The sequence below is a fragment of the Dermacentor silvarum genome, chromosome 9, assembly GCF_013339745.2.
Source record: "Dermacentor silvarum isolate Dsil-2018 chromosome 9, BIME_Dsil_1.4, whole genome shotgun sequence".
Taxonomy (NCBI): domain Eukaryota; kingdom Metazoa; phylum Arthropoda; class Arachnida; order Ixodida; family Ixodidae; genus Dermacentor; species Dermacentor silvarum.
The window spans coordinates 68,756,198-68,775,595 of record NC_051162.1 but is presented as its reverse complement, the minus strand read 5'-3'; the positions used below and the strand labels follow the sequence as shown (position 1 = coordinate 68,775,595).

The window sequence follows — 19,398 nt, the reverse complement described above, 5'->3', positions numbered from 1 at the left end:
TTTACTATTTCATCGCTCTCCTTGTGCACGTATCCAACAGTGCTTATTTTTCTAAATAGTTCTTCTCTCACGGAAAGAAAAACACTTTTTCCATCAGGAACGATCGCGTAAAAGGTTTTATCATTGACGCAGAATTTCGGTAACTGTTATTTAGCACAGTGACTAAATGTCACCAAACAATTTATAATATGGCCTTTGGTGAAAGTTTCCTTGAACATCAAATACTTCGAAGACAGAATAACTTTGGTACTGAGGCATTTTACTCACACTTTTTGCAAGTTCGCCGACACTCGTCCAAAGTAGGAAATTTATTTCCGAAGTAGGAGCAGCTGTACGACTTGAAGCACGATTTGTCATTCGGGTTGTAAATGAATATTGAATGCGCATCACCGAAGCAGGGAAAACTTGCCATGGGGAAGTCGCAAACTTCCACTGTAAGATCAAAGTAATAATACTATATTACCACTGTCAAGACAACGGCTTGTTTATTTTATCTTCTTGGGTCAATATATCAAATAGGGATTACAGCGACAACAGCATTTCGCGACTAGTTTGTCTAGATACTGAAATCATTGTCAACGCATCAAGGTGTGAATCAGCGGCTGCTGCCTCTGAAAGGCCATTTACATTGATTGAAAACTTGTGGTATCGGTTTCATTCGCACATGCGTACGTATTTCATCAAATCTACATTGACTCTACTCTTGTTTTCATTTTCTACAGCGGCAGCACTTCATGGCCACAATATATAACCCAAGATGCATAGTCAATGTGAGATGAAAAGGAACTTGAAGATTTCACATTTCTAGAAAATTTCGCTCGAATATTTCCTAGAATAACGTATCCTACCCGTTCACAAATTTGTAAAAGTTGGTCATTGGTGAAACGAAATGTGTCCGAGCGAAATACACTCTTACCAGTCCGACACACTCCATCGCAGGCTATTTTGTTCAGGAATGGTGCTTCGTCGCTGCAGGTCGGTTCACACACACGCTTACTCTCATTGTAGTACCATCGTTTATGAAGGCATTCACTTAGCAATGCATTTGCTACGCTCATTCTGCATTGGCTATCTGAAGTAGATAAAATAAAAAGAAATGAATTAAAGCAAGAGAGAAGAAATTAGCATTACTCATCTATTTTATGTACAACAATGTATTATTCTTATTTGCTTTGCAGGCATTGTAAGAATTTCAGGACAAGAAAGTAGGTTACGTTTGAACACTTTGTCCAAGCGCAGTAAATGGCAATAATCTGAGTTAGTCCAGTAACTCCAAGTATACAGGCAACAATAAAGCAACATATTAACGACACTGAACTGAGACGTCTTGCTGAGAGTGCAGTAACTGCGAACTGGAAATTCGCTCACATGCTCTATTTGTACTGTCCTCGTCATCTCTGTAAATACAATAGCGCATCAGCTTGCACCTCTTGAAATGGGCGTTCTTAAATTGCAATAATATTCATTATTGTAAATACTGTTTTTATTGTAAATAGGCCCTCTCTACTTTTTCTACTCCACAATCAGTGGGTTCTCCAATTCTATTCCCTCTTCAATGCCCTTGTGGCCCCATGTTCACGTTTCAGCCATCGCCAGCGAGGACAGCGAAATTCTCCTTTTCAACGCGATAGAGTTTAGGGCCCCGTGTCGCAGAAAATCCTGCGTCGGCGTCGGCATTGGCGGCCGAAAAAATGATCCCCCAGCCACGCAGGCCCTCCAAATATATTTTACCACTAAAGTTGCTCACACTTTGTCTTGCATTCTTTACGAAGTTATTCCTCGGAATTTTGATAGTGACAGCCCACAAACAATTGTCATGAAAATAAACACCAACAGCGCATGCCTTTTATAATAAATCTTCTCAGGCTGAAATATTAAAGGTGCAAACAATAAAAGAAGGCCGGCCCATGAAAGAGGCCGCGTTTCTACCAGAAAGCGCGCCTTCGTGCATAGCGTTCACCGCCAGCGTTTCCCGGTAAACATTACGGTTACATAAGCTGCAGTTGCCGGGAAGTGTGAGAACCATTCAAAGATCTTTCAATGCTATCGCGTTCCACTCTCGAAGGCGAAGCGTAAGCGTCCTCCAAATTTTGCTGCGAACAAATCTATTCGCTTTTTAGATAATCAGACGTAAGCTGACGCGGACTCGTAGTAAGCAGCACATTTTGCCTATTTGCTCTTGGTGCGAAGGTGATAATGTTTTCTACGTGTACATGGAAGAGGGTATCGTCCCGTGACAACTCTCTCTCTCTTCGGACAGCCGCTACCCCTCGAATTGCTTTCACATTCAACCTTAGCCTAATGATAGGTCATGACATAAATGTAATGACATGCGTGTCATGTAGCTCATAAAACACCCGCTTAAAATGACAATGCCCCAGCGAAAAAACAATAATACTCCAAAACCATTAGGTATCATTAAGAGCATCATTCATCTCGAGGCTAATGTGACGTAAAGCTCCATCTTCACCTAAAGGCACGTAGGTAGTGCAATGTATTAGCCCCCAAATGTAACTGCAATTGAACCCAAGATGACAAATAAGCATCCACTACTTACGTACTAATGCGCAAATTTGTTCCTGGGTGTGTACGTCGACGTTTTGCATATTGTTCTTAGCGGAACCACTTTAAATTGTTTGACAATTGGCGGGTGACAATTGGCGGATGCTTGTAAAGTAGAAAGTAACAAAACAAGGGACACCTGTTGCCCCAATTCAGAGTTTTCAGTTTACAAAAGCCGTTCAATACTGTTCAAGTGTATCTTTCCGCAGCTGTATCTCACAACCTCCTTCTCAGAAGATGGGCAAGTTCACTGCGGTAAAAAGAAACAGAACACACACGCATACACAAAAGAAATACTGCACACAGCAGCCCATGGTGTTTTTGAGATAGGGATGAGATGCTTGCTAAGGACGTCGTGAAACACACTGTTAAGGTTACGCGCCCAATCTCGTTCTACATTTCCATGTACTTTCTGCACCCGACCTAGGCTTTATACCACTAACAATACCAGCCATAACTTTAACAGTCGTTATAAATTCACAGGGTTATAGCCTTCCTAATCTGGGAAACCATAACAAAACCCGCTCACCCATAGTTGGTGGTGTAGGCATCATTTTTATTCTGAGAATTGGTATCTTTGATGCTGTATGACCTTGTTGGCCCTGGCAATATATTGAAGTAGCTTGGTTGGCCGGAACCATGTGTGCTGCTCACTGCTGGACTTTTGACATGTTGTTGTGCTGCATCAGTAGACACAACGTAATTTTTATTAGTAAATTTAATACGAGACCACAAAAGATGTACAGGTGGCTAAGGTATAGCAACGAAATTCAAAAAAAAAACCTGGCAAGGCCTGTGTCTGCCAAAACCCAATTCATTCCCAAAAAGACACAATGCTTAGTGTGTGACCTCTATAGAATGGGTTAGAATGCAGAAGAAAACGAAGATCGGCAAGCATAAAAAGTAAGCACATGTGTAAAACTTGTGTGCTTGAGGTCCCCTGAAATCAAAAAATAATATACCAATGTGACGAATATTCAAATGAAGATAATGGACAAGCTGTATAACGGAAGCAAATAATAGCTCATGATTTGTCTTTATGAATAAAGATAACTTCTAAAAACAAAATATTATACAGGTTATATGACACCGTATTTATGTTTCAATTGATGTGCAACAAAAGATTAATTTTTGTTTTATCCATCTTCTACATGTTTTTTATGCAATTTGTGCTTTTGAATTTCGCAATTCACTGACATGTTAGCCATTAGTGCGTTTTCTGCTGTAATGTGACTTCAAATCCTTGTCTGTACAGATAGCGACTACAACATCAGCAGCGTTACTCCTGTCGGAGGTCTGAAGTGTTGCTATACATGTAAAAAGCCGGTCACCCTGTGGTTATTGTCAATTTAGCGAACATATACACCTGGTGTATCCTCAAAATCAAACTGAATTCCCTTTTGTATCCCAGATATAAAGTACAACTATCGTAAGCACAAACTTCTTTGCTACCGGTGTCCAAATTTGTGGAAACTTTTCCTTTTCCAAAAGTTTTGAGGCGTTTAAATTACACGCACTTCTCAGCCTGGACAATGGTTTACTCATCTTCCAAAGGAGCCGTATCTTTGCTAAGCCATCCGTTAAAGAAAATAAACGGCAACAATCAGCGAGCAGCTCAGGAGATTTTTTGGCAACTTGTGTCTACATTTGCGGACACAGTTTCGAGCCTTCGACATGCTTTTTAATGTCAAGAATTTTTTATTCGTCAGCTCCTTAAAGGGACACTAAAGGAAAAAATGGTTTCTTCTGTATCAGTAGATTACCCATCCACAATACCGAAAACGCCACTCTTGCCGCGAGAAGCCGCTTCGTATGCCAGAAAAAAACGAAGAACACAAAGGCGAGTGGTGAGGCCCCCTTGAAGTTCCCGCCCTAGCTCACCGTGACGTCATGCACTTTGACAGCGTCTTCTAGGTCCCCCTTAATTCTTTAGCGGTAAAGATTGACTACATTGTGTTCTAAAGGAGCGCAAGACTGAAGGTGACAAGTTTCGCGAACCTTTACAGAGCCAACGTGGCCCAAATACGAAAACTTACTTGTAGAAGTGGCGACGTCACACTGAAGTGCTGACGTTGGGGTTCCCGCGCGAAATTCAAACAAATTTACTTTTAGCTTCATTTTCTCTTGTAATAATTGACCTTTTGCAGTGTAATTAACGACAGCAGAGTTTGCGAAGAATACTTGTCAGTATATACTCAGTCTAGGTTGATTTATTATTTTGCTTTAGTGTCCCTTAAAATATTGTTACATAGCACTGCCAAGATAAATAGGTGGTGATCAAAATGCGGTTGCCGTGTGGTTCTTCCTGCGCCTGTAGTATAATGCCGACAATGTATTGGCTAGTCTGGTGAACGAGGGTGCATAGGTGACGCCGATACGATGAAAGCCGATGGTTGCCTTGTCGCGGCGCTCATGAGGGAATGCGTACTGTGTTGCAGTACTACTGCACCCGACTGCGCGTCTTTGCTGGCGATTCATCTCGTAACCCTCGAGGCTATGCTGATGACTAGAGACCGAATTTTAGGCAAATGCCTTTTTTGTTCCTTGCGCTCATATCGCCCCATTTTGATATATGAGCATGAATTAGAGGTTAAGAATGGCTTTTATAGTGTTTTTATAGTGCCTATAAATGCCTATTTTGGCGTTTGTGCCTAAATGCCTATAGATGCCTATTTTCAATATCGGAGCATATATGAACACTATTTAGCCTCAAGTTTCGCTTTCGAGTGCAGTTAGAGACTATTATTCACGTTACCGGGCAACATTGACTGTTCGGAACTCTATGGGGTTCATCCTTGTCATCTAGTTAAACCAACTTTCGGAAAACAACTCCTAGCAGCAGAAAATGGGACGCGCCGCGGTTGGCGAATGCGAAACCTCGGACAGCCGTCAGCGGAAAGGAGAGTAAAGAGCAAGAGAAGAAAGAAAAATGTGATGTGCGCGTGGCTTTTGTTCTTTTTGTAAGTTACTTTTTGAGGTGTTCACTGCCGTCGAGCGTTCCTTCTCAGCGTACAAGATCATTCTCAGTGACAAGAGGAACAATTTTGAATCCAAAAATTTGGAGATGGTGTTGGTTTGCTATTGTCTCCACAATATTCACAGTGATTCTTCAACTACGTTCCGCGTGCTCTCCAAACAGATTTCTTCAAACATGTGCACTTAAAATGGCCGGAAGTGTATTTGGCAGTGTTGGGGCGTTTTGCCTGTACAATTCCGATAATGTCAATGTATATGAGAAAGTTGCCAGAGTTGTACCTAACAGTCCTCATGTAAGAACATGTCAATTTCTTAATAAATTGTAGTCTCTCTTGCATTTATTATTTGTCTGTTTTGGTTATGTCTTAATTAAATTTCGTCAGGCAGGCATAAAGTAGCACTTTTTTAATCAGTATTCCCAGCTTGCAAGTATTCTTTTTCATTCTTGTTTCACTTTATGCAACGCTCGAGTACAGTGGCCATTGAACATGAATATGAGCAGTGTGCTTGTTGAATTACGCCAAATGATGGTCATTAGTCCAGCACTTTTATGGGACAATTGCACGGCTATGTTCAACTGTTGGCGCCTTTGTGCCATCATAAACAATAACATTTCTTGTTTTTCTGTCGTAGATTCAGGTCGCGCACGTCTTTGTTTGAAATTATTTGCATTTATGTAAAAATTTATTGTGCCTATATTTACGACGTTGGAGGCCTAAAACGTTGCTTTGACTGCATATTTTGGCGCCTAAAACGCGCTTTTTTAATGCCTAAAGATCCGGCCTCTACTGATGACTGTTGTAGCGGAGTACTGATCCTTCTGCGATGCCTTCCCTGTTTGAACAGTCAGCCGGCGGCAAAGCCCAGCAAAATCTTGAAGTGAAAAATAGAAGCGCATGCGTGTTTTTCGCCAGCCGCTTGGCTAAACTTTTAAAAGCAGGTTCCCATTTGTTTGTCTTCATATTGTTAGGATAGTGCAGAGCTTATGAACAAAATACACAATATTTTCGCATAAAATTGACTTATTTTGCCTCACCAGTTAGTAATTGGGGCACTGAAAGTTTTATGCGAGTATTCAACTTCAACTGTGTCCGTGGTGTGGAACTGATACTGTTTGGCTTGCAAGGAAGCAGAGGAGAAATTATATTTGTTGCAGGGTTCGTAGACTGGGTGTTTCCTGCGCAAGTTGGAAGTATTTTTCTGAGATGAATATCTCAATGATGACAGATATGTGAAAGTGCAAGTGACAAGCATTCTTGTTGAAGCTCTAATGTAAAATAATCAACGTTTATAGCGTTCCTAGTATTACAAGAACACCTTCATGCAGGTGGTTCGCCATAACATTACCTCGCATCCGTAGCTCTGTAAGTTCTTGTGGTATGCTAACAAAAAAAATTGCCGACAATTATATACCCTAATGTGAATTTTGAGCGCAGCTGTTTAAGTGCTTTAAATTCGTAATATATTGCTGCAAAGAATTTGATTCTGTACGACAGGGTTCTCTCGCCAGCGGCCCTAAGGCTTTGCTCGGGCCGCTCGTTTAGCAGCATCGGCAGACGAAGCATTTCCACCTGGTGCGTCGCTCATTGTTCAGAAAGAAAGCGTAAACACAAAAACACAAGGCTTTCTGTAGCAACGCCAGCACCGGTGAAGTACCGCATGCGCCATGGGCCCGCAGCCCACGCCTGTGCTTTGTTTCTATATATGGTATCGGTGGACGCGCTCGCCGCATGCCTGGTCACCGTCCGTGGAGCACGTCTCGTGCGGCACTCCGCTTTCTCCTCACCCTTTCGCCATACTCCCCTATGCGTTCCTCCTCACGCTCTCTTCGCTCGCGCTCCGCATTCGTTCTTTCATTTTTCACTGTGCTGGTTTGCTCGGTTACACCGAGGGACGCCGACGCTCAACGCAGGAACGGGTGCCTAAGAGCTGCGATCTAAAGATAGAGTTGAAGCAATATGATGCCACTGGGGTAATATTTAGCACGCTGTATAACCAGGACAATGCGTCTACCTTGGGATATTGTTGCAGTCGTTAGCAATAGGTGCATTGAAAATCGCAGCCAGTAGGAAAACAAAAGTCGCAGGTTTGCACGAAAGGCGAAGCATCGATTGCGATAGCAAATTAATAGACAGCTATAAGAAGTAAGGATAGCAGTTTTATTGGCCGTATAAGCTTGCAAACATAGGCATACTAACTCAATCAACAAGCATGGTGTCACGCGTGCACAAGCAAACATGAACACATCTCACTCGTAGACCACGGAAACTCGCTGGCAAAACGCTGGAGTGAGGAAGCGCGGCAGCGAGCGAATTGACCTTCGTGCTGCGTCTCGCATCAACGCGAACTAACCCACAAAAGCATAGCGCAAGGGGGACTGTATCCCCGACGCAGGTGGCTTTCAAGACATTGCGGCCCGGGCGGGCTGTATCTTGAACGTCATCTGCGTCTGGGGCACAGTCCGCTGTGCGCTGTGTTTTCGCGGCCGCCCAGAGTAGAACTCGCTCCCGCTCCCTACCCTCCCCCCGGGGCGTTGCCCACAACGGAAGACGGCGCCCTTCTTTCCCGCTTCCCTTCCTTCGGTGCGCGAGATTGAACCGGAATCTCGCGGGCTGCGATTTTATCACCATTGCACTTTATGCGGAACCTCACGGCGACGACGACAACGACAGCAACGATGACGGCAGAATTGCGCCGGGAGTGTCCATATAATTGCTATCGCAATAAAAACCCAACGGGGTTGCCAGCCATGCGGATTAAATACAAAGACTGTAGTTCACATGATTAAAGTGAGCAAAAACGAACACGGCGGAAAAGAAAAGGTATGAACAAAGAAAACTACTGTGCCATGCTTCTTTTGCATTCGTTAATCGTATCAAGTATGAAACTAATAGGCCATTTGAATGTCCCTTAGAGAACATAGTGTATGGCTACCTATATAAAATGAAGCATCGGTTGGTTTTATGCTTAATTCTAACAACTAGTCCCTGAAACCAGGCGAAAAATGAATCCAAGTAAAGCATACCGAACTTCAGCAGTTTCCTATTGCTTGAACTGTCGAAGTATTCAGAGTCACTGAATAAATATAAAAAGCTCACATTGCACAGAATTCAACAGCGACGAAATTTGGCAAAAAGGCACGAATGGAACTTAAAGTATTGTTACCGGTTGGCCGTATGTGGAAAGTGTGTGGTGTATTACATTCCCCTGTCGTGTGGAAAGATGTACAGCGGCCACACCGGACGATTTGTAAATAATCGTTTAACAGATCACATACAATCTTTGAAAGTGCGGCCGCTTTCAAGTTTATCCTAACAGAGCAATGATTGCAAGGAGAAGCCATCGGTATCAGGAATCAAGGTGTTGTCGAGGCACAGCAATACGACGGCGCAGTGGATCAACATTGTCTATTTTATGCTTAAGTGATACTGAGCACTGTGGTCATCATGCCTCGACAGGGGGATCCACGTGACCCTTCCCTATGCATCGGTGAGTGAATATGGTTGTTATTAAGTCTCGCTTAACTGGCAAAGCTTGTAAAACTGGCATGCGTTTCCGCTTTCATTAAGAGGCATATTTTAAAACATATACAGGCGATTTTTTCTGCATAACAAATAATTACTTTTTATTCTTGTATATACAAAAAATGCGGCATGTAAATTGTAACAACCCCGAAGCAGGTGTAAAAGTCAAACAAATGAGGTGATATCTGAAATATGATGCTACCAAATACATCACTAGTAAAACTATGATTGACTTAAGGAATGATCTGTGAACTTTAATGGTGATGGTAATTGCGAATATTCAGACCCCTTATAGAGCGGAGTCTAGTCATTGCTTAACCCATTAGGGACCAGAGTACTTTTAAAAGTACAGTACCATTTTCATTTGTAAATAATTAAAGCAGAAATTTACGGTGTTCCTTAGTACACCATTTTGCTAAAAAGAGTCTTGCCAAGACGACCACATTGTAGCTTTTTTTGTAAGCTGCATTATGTATTTGATTTATTCATCGACAAACTTGGAGAAGTGCTGAACATAGCAGGTGCTGCTGTACATGCACCTTCCTTATTTTTCATCAACCATATCATATGCTTCACGAAGTTGAGGTTTGTGTGGAAGCTTTAGAATGAATATTTACAGTGTCGCGAGAAAATGAATGTAGGTGTACTTTGTGAAGTACACTGGGTCTATGTGTATGCTAGACGGGTGTGCTTGTTCTGGAAGCACACACGGTGGCTTTTTTTAGCATTATTTTTGCTGACTATTTTTTGAATATTCTTTGCTGACTACAAACACTTCAGAGACCATTGCAGGTACAAAATATCTTAAGTATTACATCAAGATTGATATTATCCCCCCTGGTTTCTTTCTTGCTGCCGAGAAAGATGACGCTCTTATCTTCAGAGTCAATAAAATAGCGAGCGGTGTTGCATTAAATTTAGATAAATAAAATGTATTTAAACATTATACGAACATTATTTAACACGACAGATTATTTATGCAGGATTTTATTACAAATCGGAATATAGGTGGGAGGAAACAGAAAACAACAAAGACGATCTATATTCCTCTGCCAATTGAGATAAGTTATGCAATGAAAGTAGAGCAACCCGCATTGTGGAACCAGACGTTGATCCTTTCTCTTGAAAGGTCAGAAAATTCTAACGAAAATGCTGCCGACCAAATCATACAACAGACTGAAATGCTAGAACAGACTGTTTATTGGAGGAGATTCCACCAGTCCTGTTGAATGTTTCAACTACCACTGAACCAAATGCTGAATGCTTTAGTTTTGAAAACCTGCATTCATCGTAAGATATCCCGTGCAGATCTGCATCGATAATATATTTTTATCGCGCGCGCCTCTGAAAACAAGACCAAAGTCCTTCCCCGTTAAATTATGCTGCATACTTGAATAGTAAGAACACTTCCCAACAAAGAATGCTTTTCCAATAAAATGCTCATTTTGCTACCACAAGGTTATGCGGGCTTACGAAAAGTTTGCTTCACTCTTCGCTGCAAGCCTTTCTGTTTTTTGAATCTCCAATGTATAGCATTCACATTTGGTGACGTAGATCAGGTTTTCCTCCCACAAAGGCCCAGCGTACTTTATAAAGTACACTATCGTAGCGCTTCAACAAATAAAGCGGCACTCACGAAACTTTCACAATGTACTTGCACAGTGAAAGTATCACCTTGCACAAAAAATCGCCAAAATGTAACTGGTGGAGTTTTCTGGGTCCCTAATGGGTTAACAATACCAACACAAAAAATACAAACGCATATTCTTTTTATAACATCGTTACTTACGCTGTATGCAAGTACGTTGACATTCTCCTAAAGTAGGAAACTTATTTAGGAAGTATGTGCAGTCGTAAGTGAGGAAGCAACTTTCGTCTTTGTGACTGTAGACGTACACTGGGAACACCTCCCCGAAGCAATGGGCACTTGCCACTGGGAAATCGCAAGCATCACCTGCATTCGCGAAGCCATTGACACATAATTAGAGATCATCAATCCAAAAAGGCTATAATGTATATAGCAGCCTAAAATATAAAATTCACTGACAAGCGAGTTGCACTCAGAAATAAAGGAGAACTGCCATTATGGATCAAGTTTTTTTTAACCGCAATGCTCTTACATGTTCGATGCAATATTATAGCGAATATAGCAAATGCCAGAATGAATAACTGTGGACAGATAGTTTAAGAAGAAATGTGCGTATAAGAAGGGTATTCATTCACCCAGAATTTTCAGTTTTTGCACATCATGTAGAGCCAACATGATAGCAATAACGCTTGTTCGAATGCGGTCCTGAAACATGCTGGCATTACGGGTATTATTATATGTTTTAGCACTTATGCCAAACAGGAAGACCCTTTCAAGGGAACGAGCCCAAGTGTCGTTCTATGTACTTCAACTGAACTTTATTTGGTTATTCCTCGATTTGCAAGGACCTATGTATCAGCAACAATTGGTTGACATGGGCACGGCGCAAGAATTCTCATGTACCGCAGTTCTTTCAAGTGCATATTAAGGAACCCCAGGCGTTACTTAACTCACAGCTTTCGACCACAGCCGACAGCGCCGTTGCCGCATCTTCCATTCCATAATTTATTTCTGCAATTTAACCTCTCGGCTACGCAAACATTTGGTCAGATCAAATCGAAAAAATCATGAATAATAATTATGACAATAATAATTATGACGTAAACGACAAAAGCATGAATAATAATTATGCAAAACATTTCACATTTTAAAGTATATTTAGGTTATGTTTTAAGGTGTCTAGGTACCATCCAGCCAGCTTGCGGACTTCCAAGATTGTTATTTTACACCCTATGGTTGTGAACCATTTCCAAAATGTACCTAAATTTAATACACTGCAGCCCGAGAGTATCAGTCGAATACGGCTTTAAGAAAGCGGAGTGTTGGCATGAGTAGGCCACAAAATCGACGGATAAGCATGTTTTGAAATGATTATCATAAAGTAGTTTTCACGGTACTTAAAGTGTTAGAATCTTCATTCATAATTCATTTTGGAAATGTTATGAGGGTATTTATTGAAAATTCTCGCGCACATACAGATCCGCCATTGACTGGAAAAATAAGAAAACGCACAATGACATATAGATTCGCTGCGAAACGGGCTGTTGAGCGTCATAAAAACATTGCTGTACAACGCCACAACACTATTTTTACACTGTGCGGGTAATTGTAGAGCATCTATTTTACCAACAAAGTATTCACGTTTCCGTCTTAATGACGTAGCATTGATAATGATAGCAAAGTATTCGACACCTGCACAAGGAGTCATAGCTGCATGTAATTGGCCGTATGAATTTAAGTAAACATTGACTTATCAATCAAATTAACAATCATTGTGTCACGCGCGCACAGACTAGCATGGACAATAATATGTTTATCGCTCATATTCGCTGTCGCAACAACGCCATGATGAAAAGTGGCAGCAACGGCGAGCGAATGCTTCCTGCTGCCTCTGTATTATTATTACGCTACTTCCAAGACTTGGTGTGCGATAAGGCAGCTCCACACGAAGCTGCCAGCCATCTCGGCTCGCCCTGCTTTTGCACGCGCTTCATATTACCTCAAAGAACGGATGCGTGATGCCACGCTCAGCCACACCATTCGCAGCCACTGCCGGGTAAGAAGAGGAGACGCGCGATCATTTGCCCCCCTTCCGCCCCCACCCATTAGGGTGCGCTTTATCGCATTACCATGCGCTCACTACGTCCTCTTCCTTGCGCTGAGAACACTATGTAAGTGGAGAGATGACGCGAATCAAGTCACCATCATCCTCGGATCCCCTGCGCAAGTTTTCCGTCACACGTGCTGCTTACGGCGTGCGGGGCGCGAGAGGATCTCGCCTTGAAACTTTATACGGAACCTAAAGTCAACGGCCATGCCAACGGCAGAAATGTGCCTTCAGGGTACCTCTTATAGCGGTCGCTAAAACGGCACAATACTCCAGTAGGACTGTGATGAAATGTTGGACACAGGGTGGTTGCGCCACCGACACGTCAGTCAGCAGAACACACGCGACACAATCTCTATTGTGACGTCACACAAACACTACACAAATACGACTGTCGCGCACATAACACCTTATAGTACCGGATTGAGCTCTACTAACTAAGCTAAATGTGCAAGTGTACAAAATTCGTCATAGAGTTTATGTCACTTTCAGGCTCATGGTTGATTGTGCACGTAGCCTGCTGCGACCGTCGTTAAGGGCGCGACTTCATTGCCGCCGACAGAAGCGACCAGATTGGGGTTAGCAGCAAGCCCGCAGCAGGCACCACTTACTAACTGGTCCTCCTTATACCATACCATCAGGCGATAGAGAACACCAGGCCACCAATGTAGCAAGCACCGATTGAAAGCACCAAACCCCGGCGGGTTTGCCAAGGCGGATGTATCTCCAGTGTTGCGTTCTACAATTGCCAAGACCAGGCCAGTAGACACACCAAACTAATGGATCATCAGGAGAACTGAATCTTTTTTGAGAATAGGCTAACGACCTGGGCGCCCTGCGGAGCCACCTGGTTTTCTTTCATCTCAGCCACTGAGGTTCTCCCTGCACCCTCCCTTGTGCACTCTGTCTTTTTTGGCATGCACTTGAGTGATCGTTGTACCGTACTCGCGAATGCTTCATGAGATTCTTCGCGACAAGGATGCTATGCTGAAATACATATTTCTAAAACAATATACATAAAGCCACTATATTATTTCAAAATTTGAAATGAACCACTTAGCTTACGCTAATGCTCAATTTTATAGAATGATATATTGTTTTAGTTGACTCATACGTGACAACTGGTGCTGATGCTCGATAAATACCATAAGGCACATGAGCGTGCTGAAAGAACACTGATTTCCTGCCAAAATAGAATAGTCAACAACAACAAAAATGCTTGCATGAAAAATTGCTCACCACTTCGGCATGCTCCCTGGCATTCTATTTTACTTGAGAAGGGCGCTGTTCCGCTGCAACTGGGAAGGCAGACTTTATTTTTCCCATTAAAGAACCATCGCTGGTGAGGGCATTTGCTTGATGATGCATTGAGAATACTTTTGCACCGCTCATCTGACTCAACGAAATGAGAAAGGTGGGTACAGTAGTGAGACAGAAATAGAGGCAGCAAATAGCATTCAAGTGATTACATTGTGCTCACTTATGCACGGTGTCCCAACTATCATGCACCAAGATTTACAAATATGCAAGCGTCACATAGCTGGGCAGACCAAGTTAATGTTGTGTGCCGTCGCTTGGAGATACTCAGACTACTTTTTGCATTCCGCCTCGTTGCATAATTAGTCTTAATTAGTTATTCAACTTCACATATACTATATATAGAAGAAAAATGTCAATCAGAAAATTGAAGAGCAGCATGAAAAACTCCCAGTACCGCTTTCTCGTTGCTAAATAGGCCCTTATAAATGCAAAACTGCGCGGTATACTGGCTGCTCGTGGCACTTTGCGTGTATTCGCGGGCTTTTTTCACGCTCGGAAAAACACTTTTATGTAGCACGTATTGAGCAGCAGAAAGCTATATCGGTAGTGCCACTCTATAATTTTCTGATTGACACTTTTCATACAAATATAAGATTTGAGAAGTTGAAAAATTAATTAAGACTAATTACGTCATTAAACGGAACTCAAGTTCAATTCAATTCAATTCATTTTTATTGATAAGTAAATTAGTACATAGACTAGTATAGAGGAAGGGGTCCCAAAGTAAAAACTGCAGGCGGGACCCCTTACGATGAATTAAATATCAAGTAATGAAACGAAACTAACACTGCATAGGTGAAAAATTAACAAGCACAGTAAAGACAATATAATTACAGTAATATCATGCATAATAATATACTAAAAAAAACCAAGTTACAAAATGAAAGCTGTACAAAAATACAAAAGAAAGCCGGCAACAACATAACAACAAAAAAAGAAAAGATAATAATACCATGGTATAACATGTCAGCACAATAAATTTGAAAAAGTGACGAATACATTCAAAGGCAATAGCATGTTAATTAGAACAGTTATTTTTTTATTCAAATAGGTAGTCCTTTAAGTCATATTTAAATTTGGAAATACGTATAATGTGAGTATCTCCAAGCGACGGTAAACAACATTACCACGGTTTAGACCAGCTACGTGGCATTTGCATATTCTTAAATCTTTCTGCATGGCTGTTGGGACAGCCTGTATAGTTCAAATGTTTTTAACACTTAAAACACAAAAACGGATTTTATTTTTGGGTCTTTCCAGTGTCTTAACAAATATATCCGGTGGACTTCACTAAAGACTCTAAATTAAAGAGAGCGAACGGCGATCGCGGCACAGAGCATCGCTGCTGAGGCACTGCCCTCAAGCCACCGAGATGTTTCGTAATCTTGTGGTTTCATCTTTATCATCAGTTGAAACGACAACCTTGATGTATTCATTGAACAAGAGTTGCTACTAAGTAGCTTCGCCGTAAAGATATTAAGTGTAACTGTTATCTCTTTATTGCTACCTAAAGATCTGATGTTCCGATATGGTGACTTAAAAATAACAAATTGCTATGCTATTTCTCGTATTGACACCATCAAAGTGGCCAGTGGCTTTCCCAAAAATAAATCCGTCTTGACACAAACAGTGACAAAAGTATATATTTTTTAATAGCTTGACTACATTTTACACGTCGTTGCGGATAGGATAACAACATTTCCGCCGTGAAATATTGCTCCATCGTGGCACCATACCAGTCGAACCACAGCATTCTTATTTTCATCACCTCTCAGGTAACTGCTTCTTTCCTTTGAGTATATTTATACTTGAAGTTACATCTCTCCAAGTAAATTTATTTCCGTTATCACAAGTTTCGTTGTGTGGGTCTTCCCTGCGAGAGATAATGATAACGGGCTTGCCGTAGCAGTGAGCGAGCTCGAATAATGATTGAGCTGTTGTTTTGTTTTGTTGCAATATAGCACACATAAAGGTTCTCACCTCCTCGAGGCGATGGTCGATGCTCTTTATTGCACTCTGTCGAATTTGTCAATCAGCACGTTTCCTGTATAACTTATAGAATACGTTTTATTGACCACTCGCACTGCCCGCCTCCTAATTTCAGATGAAATGCTACGCTAATTAGTTCACTGCGTAGTAACCCATTTACATCTGAATATGAAACCAGCGTTTTCTTAAAACAGCCCACAGTTGTAGGATCCCACAGCAGCTGCAATTGTTGCTAGCAGGAAACGCGCCACATGTGTTTGTATAATAAGCCCTAGCTAGCGCAGAATAATAACAGGCAACCGCGATACATCGTTATATATTTATTATTATTCACTAATATGACCGTGACCAGCAAGAGAAAGATTGCAATATTGTCATTATAATCTGTGAACTCAAAGGAACCAAATGAGGGCGTTCTAACAGCTCGAAGGACGATAATGAGAAATAAGAAATACGACAATAGGTACCCGTCTGGTGTATGTGTCCTTGTTTTGCTTCGTCCTTCACGCCGTCAGAGAGCAGACAGTAACTTAAGCAAACGCGCCCACATGAACACACTGTTTTAGAAAAGGGCATCAAAAACATTGAGCTAATACTTATACTGATAGTTCTCACTCGCACTAATATTTATTTACTGACTTCATCAAGTATAGGATAGATTTACTATTCTTAATCATTGCGCTAACTTCATGAATATGAATATCTACAAAATAAGTTAAACTTATAAAATGTAAGGAGTTTTAGTGCTCACCATATGGTTTAGGACTCGATGAGTCGCAGAGTTCAACAAATACTAAAAACGAGAACGCTATGCAGATATTCATGACAGCTTTGCTCTCTTTGCACATATAGCACGTGGCTAGCCCTGCTCCTATTTGGCTGCATACCCAGCATAAACAAGAAAAAAGTACCCCTATCGTAGGCTGAAGATCAGAGTATAATGCGATTGTCCTCTCGCAGCAAGTTGTGTGTGTCTGCCCCCGCATATTGTCAGCGAGCCAGGCACTGTTTCCGAACTGTATTTTCTTCATCGCAAATTTCCAGTCCCTTACGGAAAGTTCCATACAAGGCATACGCTTTATTTTATTGTGATACGGTTAACGTTGACTTTTGGGTTTAGGCCCACAGTTTTAGCCATAGTATTTTGAACAACATATTCTTTTTTTCCTGCGTAGCCTTCATCGTATGCGATCTTTAGCTTTGCTTGATAAAGTTCTCTCCTAGAGATATAGAAACCCTTCTGTGTGCACCTGTGGTATTTAATGATGAAGGGATGACCTTTCGCAGAGCTAAACGTATTTTAGAACAGCTGCCAACCAACCATAGTTGTTAGGAACAGAATTCCGCTTTTATTCTGGGTTATTTCTTCTAGGGAACCATAACCACAAAGAAATTTGAATGACAAATGAAAATCAGGTGTCAATGTATCGATAGAAAAATCATAAATATAACTTTACGGCAGTGTAAGAGAGTAGTGAAGTGTAAAGATTGGAGGCGTAAATAGAGTGTGCAACAAGACGGCATATTTCTTCTTAGCTGGTAATGCGTAGGGGGGAAAAGCACTAAATATTGAAATCAAGTGCGATGTATCAGGGCAAGCAAAACGCAGTTGACAGCAGGGGTTGGGAAATAGGGGACAATAATTTTGTTTTGCGATAGCAATTATATGGACACTCCAAAGCAGATTTCTGCCATCGGCGTCGCCGTCGTCATCGCCGTGATGTTCCGTATGACGTCAACGGCGATGAAATCGTCGCCGCGCTCCGGACGCTGTATATGCGAGTGAAAGGGCGCGAGGTACGCGCGCTTTCCCGGGGAGCGAACGCACGTCGGAGAGCAAACGCGCGTTCTGCGCCGTGCCAACACCACCTAGACTAGGAGAAGGCCTGTGCATGGCTGCGTGACGTCACCGCAGTGAGATCAACCTAAAAGTCTGCTTTACCAAACATGATCGCGGTTTTTGATTCCCAGTTGCCCTTTTACCAATCTTTTCGTTGTTTCTGGCTTTCTTGGCAATACAGAAAATAATATTCTTATTATCTAATTTTGCTTAATGTTTAAATAAAGGTCGGCTTGAAATAATTCATAAAGCACTTCATCGATATGCACAAATGAGATTTTCAACAGCATGCACAACTATTTCGTGCAGTTTAAGAGAGGCATGGATTTGCACTGTGAGATACATTTATTCATGACACATATTAATGGAAGAAGACAGAACAATTCAAGAGCAAGCGCATTGCGCTTGAGTCTTCAGCTTCCGCTTCGCAGCCTTGCTTTCTGTCAGTTTGTTGCTCTCAACTTTGCACAGATTGTTCAGCAGCGTGTTGGCAGCAGCGCTGAAAACATAACTTAGCACTAGTTCAGGCGAGTGGCCACCATCGCAGAAGTCCAGGTCTTCATTGCATTCGACAAGGGAAGTCGTGAGGCCTACAAGAACTTCTTTTTGTTTTAAACAAGCAAAACATTTTATGAGTACTTCGCAATTCTCAGCTTATCAAGCACAATTTCAATGGTCCGTACTGCATGCACAACTGCTGCTGGTGGAAATTTCAGTCCACATCGTGTTGCATTTGCTATCGGCACACCATATTCCAGTTCAGTGCTCCGATTCTCGACAATCAAGTTTTCTCGGCAGGAAGAGCAGACAAGTTTTTTCACTGCACCTTGCGCTCAATATCCAGCTACATATATGATAGCTGGCAGCATTGGCTCCTTTTGCTTCACATCATCATCCGTCACTGCAACATCAAATTGCTTGACAATAAGTTCTAGATCAGCGGTGGGAACACAAGGTGCAACGCCATTCAGGTCGGGAAGCTCAAGAAGCTTTTGGGGTCTCAGTTTCTGCTCAGATTCGTAAATCTGACGTATTGAAACGTGATATTGTGCACCAAACAGTTGTCTGTATCTGCCAAAGCGGTCCTCCAAGCTGTCCGTTTGAAACTTCCCTAGTAACGCATATCTGAAACCAAGTTTTTCAATGCAGTATGTTGACACCTCAACAAGGGCATGTGAGGTATGACGCAGTGCCGTGCACGTTTCACGAGTTAACTTGCCAGCATCATGCTTCAGGCTCTGCCAGTGGTCCAACCAATCTACAATCTTGTTTAGATAGTCAATCTGGCGGCTATGCAGTGCAATTATGTGTTCTTGAAATGAGTCTCGGAGGCGCTGGCCTGTGAATGGTGCATTGCCATTTTATATATTCCACCATGTCAAGACAATGTTAATAAATTCTAATGTTCTAGTTGTATGCTCAAGTGCTACTTCGGTGCTTGTTAGTGCTGCAATAGTCGAGCTGTTGAAGATTGTGAGTGCGAGCTTTGCAT

The 19,398-nt window shown here is 41.9% G+C and overlaps 1 protein-coding gene across 2 annotated transcripts in view; it reads right to left on the bottom strand.

Moving 5' to 3' along the window:
* The window catches only part of LOC119465298 (uncharacterized), a 75,706-nt gene extending 58,731 nt beyond the window's left edge, over positions 1-16,975 (bottom strand). Inside the window, exons 1-7 of one of the 2 annotated variants that reach the window (XM_049655206.1) lie at positions 16,818-16,975; positions 13,997-14,149; positions 10,852-11,016; positions 6,575-6,715; positions 3,092-3,242; positions 917-1,072; positions 268-432 (exon numbers count right to left, since the gene is read on the bottom strand). The gene's annotated coding sequence lies outside the window, so the exon portion shown is untranslated. The remainder of the gene's footprint in view (positions 1-267; positions 433-916; positions 1,073-3,091; positions 3,243-6,574; positions 6,716-10,851; positions 11,017-13,996; positions 14,150-16,817) is intronic. The other variant, XM_037726093.2, reaches the window with a different exon arrangement.
* Between the last annotated feature and the right edge of the window lie 2,423 nt (positions 16,976-19,398).